The sequence below is a fragment of the Enhydra lutris genome, unplaced genomic scaffold (genome assembly GCF_002288905.1).
Source record: "Enhydra lutris kenyoni isolate GAN:26980312 unplaced genomic scaffold, ASM228890v2 scaffoldscaffold20, whole genome shotgun sequence".
Classification (NCBI taxonomy): Eukaryota; Metazoa; Chordata; class Mammalia; order Carnivora; family Mustelidae; genus Enhydra; species Enhydra lutris.
The window spans coordinates 19,270,008-19,281,707 of NW_019154104.1; positions in this window are offsets into that span (position 1 = coordinate 19,270,008).

Genomic DNA, 11,700 nt, shown 5'->3' on the forward strand with positions numbered 1-11,700 from the left:
CCCTGCCCAGCAGAGAGCCCGGTGCAGGGCTCGATCCCAGGACCCCGGGATCACGACCCGAGCTGAAGGTAGAGGCCCAACCCACTGAGCCACCCAGGTAACCCAAACCTCTGATACTTTAATTACATATCTCAATCTTTTTTTCAAAGATTTTATTTATTTGTTTATTTGACAGACAGAGATCACAAGTAGGCAGACAGGCAGGCAGAGAGAGAGGGGGAAGCTGAGCAGAGAGCCCGACGTGGGGCTCGATCCCAGGACCCTAGGATCATGACCTGAGCCAAAGGCAGAGGCTTTTACCCACTGAGCCACCTAGGCACCCCACATATCTCAATCTTTTATTTCTGTAGCCCTCTCAATCCCCAATTTTTTATACACATTAGTCAACCTTCTTGAGCCCCAGCCCCTTGACTAATCCTTAACCCCCAGTTCACTGCTCCTCTCAATGGTTTTACTTCTTTACCTATCAGTTCTTGAATCTATGTTATGTCAATTCGACCTCTTTTGCATGCATCCTCAATTCTGTTCTACTGTGGTACTTGGCCTGTAAATTTCCCATATAGCTTACTGAACTTTCTTTTACTGAGTGATTATGGAGAAACCACATAGCATGCCATTAATACTACTACTATTTCAGGCTCTGCAGTCCTGTCTGGGTTCTCATCATTACTTTGCCATCATTTTATGTCATCGACCTCTCCCACTCAGTACAGTAGCTATCTCAATCCTTCACCACAACCTCAAGCCTTGTCCCTCAATAAATGGCCTCACTTTCAACTTTACAGGGACCAATAGGCACAAACTCCTTCAACTTCTGCTCACTCTCCTACATACTAGTCTTTACTGGCAGCCACCCCAGCCTCCTATCCTCCAGTTTTGAGTGGCTCTTCTCCTGTGCCAAGTTAATGCTTGTCTTTATGTTCTAGATTCCATCCCTTGACACTACTCTACGTTATACTTTCACTCTACTGTGTGTTTCACTTATATTATTTTTTCATGACTTTCTATTTTGAAAAATGCCAAACCTAGAGAAAAGTTGTAAAAATAGTAAATAAACACCTCTCTACCCCTCATTTAGGCACACCATTTGTTAGCATTTTCTCACATTCTCGTTCTTCCTTGTCCTTTCTCTCTCATCTATTTATGTATGTATGTATCTATCTATCCCTCTTTCTTTCTATCTATCCCTCTTCCCCCAAACCATCAGTTACTTGAAGACACTGTAACTCTTCATACATAAACATTCAGCATGTATTTCCTAAAACAAGGGTATTCTTTTTTTTTTAAAGATTTTATTTATTTGACAGACAGAGATCACGAGTAGGCAGAGAGGCAGGCAGAGAGAGAGAGGAGGAAGCAGGCTCACCACTGAGCAGAGAGCCCGATGTGGGGCTCGATTCCAGGACCCTGAGACCTTGACCTGAGCCAAAGGCAGAGGCTTAACCCACTGAACCACCCAGGCGCCCCAAACAAGGGTATTCTTATATGTAATTACAATATAATGTTCATGCTAAGGATATTTAATATAAATACAATTATGCTATCTAGCAATCAGTCCATATTTAAATTTCCCTAAGCGTCCCAATATCCTTTATGGCTTCTTGGTTTTTTGGTTTGCTTTTGTTTAAAGATTTTATCTATTTGAGAGAAAGTGGGGGAGCAGGTTGTGGGGAGGAGCAGAGGGAGAAGAAGCAGCAGACTCTCTGCTGAGCACAGAGCCTGATGCAGGTCTTGATCCCACGACACTGAGATCATGACCTGAGCAAAAATCAAGAGTTGGACACTCAACTGACTGAGCCACCCAGGCACCCCTGTTTCGTTTTGTTACAGGGCTTGAACTCATGACCCTGAGATCAAGATCTGAGCTGAAATCAAGATGCTTAAATGACTGAGCCACCCAGGTGTCCCCTTCTTCTTCTTCTCCTCCTCCTCCTTCTACTCCTCCTCCTCCTTCTCCTCCTCCTCCTCCTCCCCCTCCTCCCCCTCCTCCTCCTCCCCCTCCTCCCCCTCCTCCTCCTCCCTCCCCCTCCTCCCCCTCCTCCTCCTCCTCCCCCCTCCTCCTCCTCCTCCTCTTCTTCCTTCTCTTCTTCTCCTTCTTCACGTTCTTCTTCTTCTTCTTCTCCTTCTCCTTCCTCTTCCTCTTCCTCTTCTTCTTCTTCTTCTTCTTCTCTTTTTAAATTCAGAGTCTAGTCTGAAGGATAACAAAGGATAACACTTTGCATTTAGTTGTCGTGCCTTGTTAGTGTCCTTCAGTTCACCAGCCTTTTTTTTTTTTTCTCCCTCCTCTGTCTCATGCTATTGACGTTTTTAAAAATCCAAGCCAATTCAGGTCATGATCTCAGATCATGATCTCAGGGATCAAGCCCTGCACTGGGCTCTGCACTCAATGGGGAGTCCACTTCAGGATTCTCTTTCTCTCTCTGAAATAAATAAATGAATCTTTAAAAAAAAAATGAATCTAAGACAATTTTTGCAGACTGTCCCTCAATTTGGGGTTTGATAGATAGTTTCTTCATAATTAGATTCAGGTAAAAAAATTTTAATTTGGGGGACAAAAATATTACAGGGTACTGTTTCCTTCCATACATCACATACATTATGCTAGTTTAAACCCTGAATAGAAATATCCAGCTTGATCATTTGGTAAAGGCAGTGACTGCCAAATTTCTCTATTGCAAAGGTGTATATAACTAATCTGTGTGGTGATACTTTCAGGTTCTGGAACTATCTTGTTCCCTACAGTCTTCCACCAATGGTTCTAGCATCCACTGACGATTCCTGCCTGAAACAGTATTACAATGGTGGTTATAAAACAATGATTTTATATTCCAATCATTCCTTCCACACTTAATAGTTGTCATATTCCTATATATGAAAGCTCTCCTATCCCATTTTATTTGTTTATTCTTAGTGTCTTATGGACTCATGGATTCTTTATTTAAAATCAGTATGGTGGGGCACCTGGGTGACTCAGTGGGTTAGAGCCTCTGCCTTTGGCTCAGGTCGTGATCCCCGGGTTCTGGGGTTGAGCCCCACATCGGGCTTTCTGCTCAGTGGGGAGCCTGCTCCCCCCCCCCCCCCCGCCACCACCTGCCTCTCTGCCTGCTTGTGATCTCTGTCAAATAAATAAATAAAATCTTCTAAAAAATCAGTATGGGGACACCTGAGTGGCTCAGTTCATTAAGCATCTGCCTTTGGCTCAGGTCATGATTCCGGGGTCCTGGGATTGAGTCCCACATTGGGCTTTCTGCTCAGCGGGGACCCTGCTTCTCCCTCTGCCTGCCACTCCCCCTGCTTGTGCTCTCATTCTCTCTCTTTCTGACAAATAAATAAAATCTTTAAAAATAAATAAAAAATAAATAAAAAATAAAAATCAGTAATGTATTAACATGTCATACACCTTAAATTTACACATTGTATGTTCAAATATAGTTTAAAAATCAATGTGATAATCCATTCCTGTTATTATTAATTTTGATGATTAAAAGGTCTCAAATATGGCCAGAAGGAGCCTTTCCAAGCTGCCTCCTATTTCTTTTCACAAGTCCCCATCCATTTTTGCACTTCTTTGCATTTCTCTATAATTAAAAAATGTCCTTTTATGGAGAAAGACCAAGACACTGACATCAGAGGCTCCTGAACTTTGCTCTTCCTATGGACGCACGGAATGTACACACAAATTTGCCTCCAAGAGAAATTCAGAAACTGGCTGAGAGACTAGCATACATCAGGCAAATGAGAAATACTCACCCAAAAAAGGGTAGGAAGGGCTAAGCCATGCTGTCATCGTGAAGCTCATTTTCAGCATAGCACCAAATACTTGGGAGGGAGCCCCCAACTCCCAGCTTCTTCCTGAGGACCGAAGGGTTTGCACTACACATCTAGTGCCCCAACTTTTAAGGGCTCCCACACCAGGGATGGGTCCCCAAAACACAGAGATCCGAAACCCAACAGTGCTTAAGTCCACAGGCCTATCACAAACAAAGCAGCAGTTCTTAAAGGGAATGGGACTTCCTTTGATAGTTAAACTTTCATTTCTCACTGTGTATTTCTTTGATCTTATATCTATTTTTTATTGTACTAAAAACCACATCACATTAAATTTACCATCTTTTATCATTTTTAGGTGTACATCTCATGTTAAGTATATTTACATTGTTGTGCAACAGATCTCTCCAACTTTTTCATTTTGCACGATGAACTCTATCCACTAATGTCCCCTACCCACCTCTCTTCTGCACTTGGCAACCATGTTTCTACTCTCTGACTCGATTTTAGCTTAATTTAGACACTTCATGAGTGGAATTATATAGTATTTGTTCTTTTGTGACTGGCTTTTTTGCTTAGAATAATGTTTGATATTTATCCATGTTGTAGAATGTAACAGGATTTCCTTCTTTTTAAAATCTGCATAATAGTCCGTTGTGTGTCTATACCACATTTTCTTTATCCCTTCATCCATCAGTGGATATCTGGGTTGCTTCCATCTCTTGCTTATTGTGAATAATGCTGTAATGGACATGGGCGTGCAAGTATCTCTTTAAGATCTTGCTTTGAATTCTATTGGATATATACACAGATGTGGGAGTGCCAGATCACATGACAATTCTATTTTTCAATTTTTTGAGAAACCACTATACTGTTTTCCATAGAGGCTATCCCATTTTACATTCCCACCCACAGGGACAAGTGTTCCATTTAATCGGATACCGACTGCACCCTTGCCAGCACTTATTTTCTGTTCTTTTGACAGTAGCCATCCTCATGGATGTGAGGTGGTAGCTCACCGTGGTTTTAATGTGCATCTCACTTATAATTAGTGATGTTGAACATCTTTTCTCTTGCTTGTTGGTTCTTCAGATAGTTGTCTATTCAGGTCTTTTTGCTCATTTTTAAATTGGGTTATTTGGTTTTTTTGTTGTTGAGTTGTACAACTTCCTTGTAATTCCAGATTTTAATCCCTTGTCAGATGTATGATTTCTAAATATTTTCTCCCATTCCAAGGTTTGCCTGTTTACTCTGTTGATTGTTTCCTTTGAAAGAAGGAATTGTTTAAATTTGATGTGGTTCCACTTGTCTATTTTGGGTTTTGTTGCCTGCGCTTTTGGTGTCATATCCAAGAAATCATTGCTGAATCCAATGTCCTCAAGTTTCCCCCCATGTTCTTTTAGTTTTAGCTCTTATGTTTCGGTCTTTGATCCACTTTGAGTTAATTTTTAAAAATTAATTATTTTATGATGTAGGAGTCATTTTCCCTTCTTTTGCATGTGGATATCCAGTTTCCCCCAGTACCATCGGTTGAAGAAACTTTCCTTTCCCAATTGTGTAATCTTAGCACCCTTGTCACAAATCATTTGGCATTATACCAAGTGTTTATTTTTGGGCCTTTTATTGTGTTCCATTGGCCTGTATCTCTGTTTTTATGTCAGTAGGACACTGTCCTGATTGCTATTTGTTTATAGTTTGTTTTGAAACCAGGAATTGTGAGGTCTCCAACTTTGTTCCTCTCTCTCTCTCTCTCTCTCTCTCTCTTTTTTTTTTGTTCTTCTTTTTCAAGATTGTTTTGGCTATTTGGAATCCCTTGGAATTCTATATAAATTTTAGCATTTTTTTCCCTATTTCTGCAAACAAATGTCATTGGGATTTTGATAAAAATTGCACTGAATCTGTAGATCGCTTTGGGTAATATGAACATTTTCATTATACAGAGTCTTTCAAGAACACAGGATGCCTTTCCATTTCTTTGTATCTTTTCTGATTCTTTTAGTAACATTTTGTAATTTCAGTGTACAAGTCTTTCCCCTCCTTACTTACATTTATTCCTAAGTATTTTATTCTTTTTGATGCTATAGTATATTGGATTTTCTTAAATTTTTTTTAATTGATCATTGTTAGTATACGGAGGTGCACCTAATTTTTCCATGTTGATTTTGTGTCCTGAAACTTTGCTGAAAGCATTTTAGTTCTAACAGTTTTAAAAGTGGTTTCTTCGGTACACTTGAAACTAGTATTACACTGTATGTTAACCAGAATGAAAATAAAAACTTATAAAAAATGGTTTCTTGGGGCACCTGGGTGGCTCAGTGGGTTAAGCCTCTGCCTTCACCTCAGGTCATGGTCTCAGGGTCCTGGGATCGAGCCCTACATCAGGCTCTCTGCTCAGCAGGCAGCCTGCTTCCCCCTCTCTCTCTGCCTGCCTCTCTGCCTACTTGTGATCTCTCTCCCTCTGTCAAATAAATAAATAAATAAATAAATAAATCTTTTTTAAAAAATGGTTTCTTTAGAATTTCCTACATATAAGATCACATCATCTGTGAAGGGAGAGAACTTTACTTCATTTCCTATTTGGATGCCTTTTATTTTTCTCGTCTAATTTTCTGACCCAGACTTTTTAACATGTGCTTTATCAGTTGATACAGGCTAAGTTATGCTACAGTAATAAAAACAAACAAAAAGCCAACCCAAATCTCATAGCTTAAAATAACAAATGCTTATTTATCATTCACTCTACTATTCCCATCATTAGGCTGGGATCCAGGCAAAGCAAGTTTCCATCTTTGTTTTTATGACTGTCAGGGAAAAAACAAAGGGGCCAAAGCTAATCACACAACAACTTTGAAAGCGTCCGCTTAGGAATGAGTATGTCATCTTCACTCCAGCTGCCACATCTAACTTCAAAGGTGGTGGGGAAGAGGAGTCCTACCCTGGGTCCCTAAAACAGAGTTGGAAATGTTTGCTGAACAGCACAAACCAACGCTACACTCCACCCTTTAAGTTACCAAATGTTGAGCTCGCTTCCTTACTTTCCTTACCAGAGGCCAATCCCCTCCCCCGACAGAGACATCCTCAAAATCTTGTCCAGTCATGACATCATGCTCAAAGTCCAAGATATCCAGGTAAAGCACATGTATATGTAGTCGACCATTATGTACTATATGTAGTAGTATCGTTATCAGCAGGTGTGGCTTGTTTTGATCTAAAGATCAATGCACCAAGAGGGCAAATTATCTGCCCTCATATACCAAACACACAATTGTTGGAACAGGAACAGGACAACTGCAGTGAACACTCTCATTCAGAAAAAGAAAGAAAAAAAGAGCACATAGAAATGACCGGTTTCTAGCAATTCTGTCTACAAGATAAGCCACGCAAGGTCATCTCAGTTTCGGGACAAGGAATTCATAAAAAAAAAAAGCTAAAAATAAAAGGATTACCAAAGGAATATAAGACAAATGCACTACAAAAAAAGAAAGAGAAAGCAGAGATTCTATTCTCAGTATCAGAAAAAATAGAATTCAGGCCCAAATGCATTAAATGAGACAAAACGGATACATTATAATGCTAAAGGTTACAATCCACAAGAAATATATCAGTTATGAGAACCTATGCACAAAACAACATAGTAGCAAATTTCATCAAGTGGAGACGTTAAGAAGTACAAGGAGAAATAAACAAAACATACCAATATTAGGAAACACTAATACATTCCTCTCAGCTTGAGACAGATAAAAGAGTCAAAATAAGAAGACAGAAGATCTAAACATCAAGTAGATCTTATGGATAAATAGCAAAACTTTTACCCTGATAATGGAGACTGTACCTCCTTTCCAAGTGTACATGGAATGTTCATGAAATTGACATTATGCCACTAAAAACCCTCTACATTCTCCATATTGCATATTCAAGCAGCATATTTTTTGCACGTCTTTTTCTTTCTTTTAATTTACTTAATTATAATCTATGCACAACAAAACACACTCATTTTGTGTACATGTCAATGCATTTTGACAAATCAATATATCCAAGTTACCATCACAACAAGAGAAATATAGAACACTTCCACAGGGGTGCCTGGGTGGCATGTGCCTTTGGCTCAGGTCATGATCCCAGGGATCAAGCCCCGCATCAGGCTCCCTGCTTGGTGGGAAACCTCCTTCTCCCTCTCCCACTCCCCCTGCCTTGTTCCCTCTCTCGCTGTGTCTATGTCAAATAAATAAATAAAATTCTTTTTTTTTAAGATTTTATTTATTTATTTGACAGAGAGAGTGAGATCACAAGTAGGCAGAGAGGCAGGCAGAGAGAGAGGAGGAAGCAGGCTCCCTGCTGAGCAGAGAGCCTGATGTGGGGCTCGATCCCAGAACCATGAGATCATGACCCGAGCCGAAGGCAGAGGCTTAACCCACTGAGCCACCCAGGTGCCCCAATAAATAAAATTCTTTTTTTTTTTTTTTAAAGATTTTATTTATTTATCAGAGAGAGGGAGAGCGAGCACAGGCAGACAGAATGGCAGGCAGAGGCAGAGGGAGAAGCAGGCTCCCTGATGAGCAAGGAGCCCGATGTGGGACTCGATCCCAGGACGCTGGGATCATGACCTGAGCCGAAGGCAGCTGCTTAACCAACTGAGCCACCCAGGCGTCCCAAAATTCTTAAAAAAAAAAAGAGAGAGAACACTTCCATAACCCCCCAAATTCCTTTGTATCTATATACAGCCAAACTGCCATCCCCACCTCAGGCAATTAATGATTTACCATCACTACAGGTTAGTCTTTTCTAGAATCTCATATAAATGGAATCATATAGTATATATTCTTTTGTGTCTGGCCTCTTTTGCTCAACTTGATTATTTTAACATTCGCCTGTGTTGCTGTATCAGCTCATTCCTTTTATGGCTAAATAGTACTCCATTCTGTGAATGCACCACAGTTTCTCCATCTACTTGTCCACAGATACTTGGGTTGCTTCCAGTTTTTATCTTTTATGAATAAAGATAACATAAACACTGGTGTACAAGTCTTTGTGTGAATATTGTTTTCATTTGGGTAGATTTCCGAGGAAGTAGAATTACTAGGTTGTGCAGTTAAGTGTAATTTCCTATCATTTCCAACTGTTCTGTGTCATTCTGTTTTAGGCATGTTTTGTAATATCACACAGTCGTAAGATTTAAAAAATATCCAACCTGTGCGGTTTTTTTTTTTTTTTTTTTTTTTTTTTAGGGTTTTATTTATTTGAGAGAGGGGGAGAGGGAGAGAGAGAAAAAAAAGAGAACACACCAGCAGGGGGAGGGGCAGAGGCAGAGAGAGAAGCAGACTCTCCACTTAGCAGGGAGCCGGATGTGCGATTCGATCCCAGAACTCTGGGATCATGACCTGAGCCAAAGGCAGATGCTTAACCGACTAAACCGCCCAGTCGCCCCGTGCACTTGTCCTTTAGTAAGAAAACTTATATAGTCACATTAATCATAACTACTGTGCATTTGAACCTTTCTCTACCATCTTACTTTATGTTTTCTATTTACCATTATTTCTTCTTCCCTCCCCTCTTCTGTATTTTTTTCTTCTTCCCTTTTTCGATTTACAGATAGCAAAATATGCAAATCTCCAGGGATGCAGTTCACTGGGTTTTGACAAAATCTGTTTTGTTTTTTTGAGTTTTTTTAAATGATTGAGTTCCCTTTTCCATTTTTCCTCTCTGTTGGTTGAGGAGACATATATCCTACATTAGTTAAGGTTAAGTTTGACAATGCAATCAAAGTAAAATCCAGGTTGGTTTTTCCAAAGTATTGGCAGATATGATCACTCAGTTTCAAAGCTTACATTAGCTAACAGATCTCCAGTAAAAGCTCTGGTTAAGACTATTTGGCTTGAGTTTGATCTCCCAGGTTTGAAGTAATTGCAGTGGCAAAGGGTATAAGAATATTCTGACTTGGGGCACCTGGGTGGCTCAGTGGGCTAAACCCTCTGCCTTCACGCAGGTCATGATGCCAGAGTCCTGGGATCGGGCTCCGCAGGGAGCCTGCTTCCTCCTTTCTCTCTCTCTGCCTGCCTCTCTGCCTACTTGTGATCTCTGTCAAATAAATAAATAAAATCTTAAAAAAAAAAACACCTTAAAAAAAAAAAGAATATTCTGACTGGTTTAACCAGGAAGATGAAACATCCATATTATGTGCTGGGATAGCAGTGAGCCATAATCCAGTCCTTTAACAGTGGATTTCTCTAAGGGTAATACTGTTAGCAGAGAAGGGAGAATAGGAAAAGAATTATTTTCAGAACTTTTTCTATCCATGTATGTTTATTACCATATTAACAGTTACATAATTTTGTGGTTTAAAAAAAAAAAGTGAAACAGGTATCACACCACACCTCATTGTTCTACGAGTTGCTTCTTTTTCTTAACATTAGGTCAAGTAAGCAATATAGCTCTTACTATTATTAATTGTGATAAAATACACATAAAATTTACCATTTTAGCCATTTTAAAGTGTATATAGTTCAATATCGTTAAGTACATATACAATGTTGTACAACCAATTTCCACAATTCTTTTTGTCTTGGAAAATTGAAGCTCCATCCCCATTAAAATCCCCATTCCCCACTCCCTCCAGCCCTGGAACCACCTTTCTACCTTGTCTCTATGAATTCAGTTATTCTAGGCACTTCATGTAAGTGGAATCAGTATTTATCTTTTTTTTTTTAAAGATTTTATTTATTTGACAGACAGAGATGACAAGTAGGCAGAGAGGCAGGCAGAGAGAGAGGAGGAAGCAGGCTCCCCGCTGAGCTGAGAGCCTGATGTTGGGCTCGATCCCAGGATCCCGGGATCACGACCTGAACTAAAGGCAGAGGCTTAACCCATTGAGCCACCCAGGCACCCCTATCTTTTGGTGACAATTTTTTCGCTTAGCATAACATCCTCAAGGGTCATCCATGTTGGAGGATGTGTCAGAATTTTCTTCCTTCTTAAGGTTGTATAATATTCCATTGTATGTATATATCACATTTTGGTTATTTATTCATCTGTAAATGGACACTTGGATTGCTTCCACCTCTTGGCTATTGTTAGAAGTGCTGATGTGAACACAGATGCGCAAATATCTCTTTAAGATCCTGAGTTGATTCTTTTGTACATACTCAGGAGTGGAACTGCCAGATCATATGGTAATTCTATTTTTAATTCTTCCAGGAACTGCCAGATTGTTTTCTCCAGTGACTGTACCATTTTATATTTCCTACAGTGTACAACAGTTCCAATTTCTCCTCATCCGTGTAAATACTCATTATTTATTTCAGATGCAGCCATCTGAATGGGTATGCAGTGATACCTCATTGTGATTCTGATTTGCACTTCCCTAATGATTAGTGACATTAAGCATCTTTTATGTGCTGGTTGGCCATCTGTATATTTTGTTCAGAGAACCATCTATTCAAGTCTTTTGCCCATTTTTAAATCTACTTCATTCTTTTCAAATGCTCATGACATTCCACAGTGTAGTTGACCCTTGAACAAAATTGGTTTGAACTGCATGAGTCCACTTATACGTGGATTTTTTTAAAATACAGTATCAGAAACATATTTGCTCTTCTTTATGATTTTCTTAACCTTTTCTTTTCTCTAGCTTTTGTCATTGTAAGAATACAGTGTATAATACATATAACATGCAAAATATGCAATAACTGTTAATGCTACCACTAAGGCTTCCAGTCATGAGTAGGCTATCAGTAGTTAAGTTTTGGGGAAGTCAAAAGTTATACTCAGATTTTCAACTGTATGGGGAATCAGCCCCCCCAACCCTTGCTTTGTTCAAGGGTTAACTGTAGAGATGTAACATAGTTAAGATTCTTTTGATGGAACTTTACATATTCTTCTCAGTTTTTCTCTATTATAAACAGTGGTGCAGTAAGACACTTCTAGATGCTTCTTTGT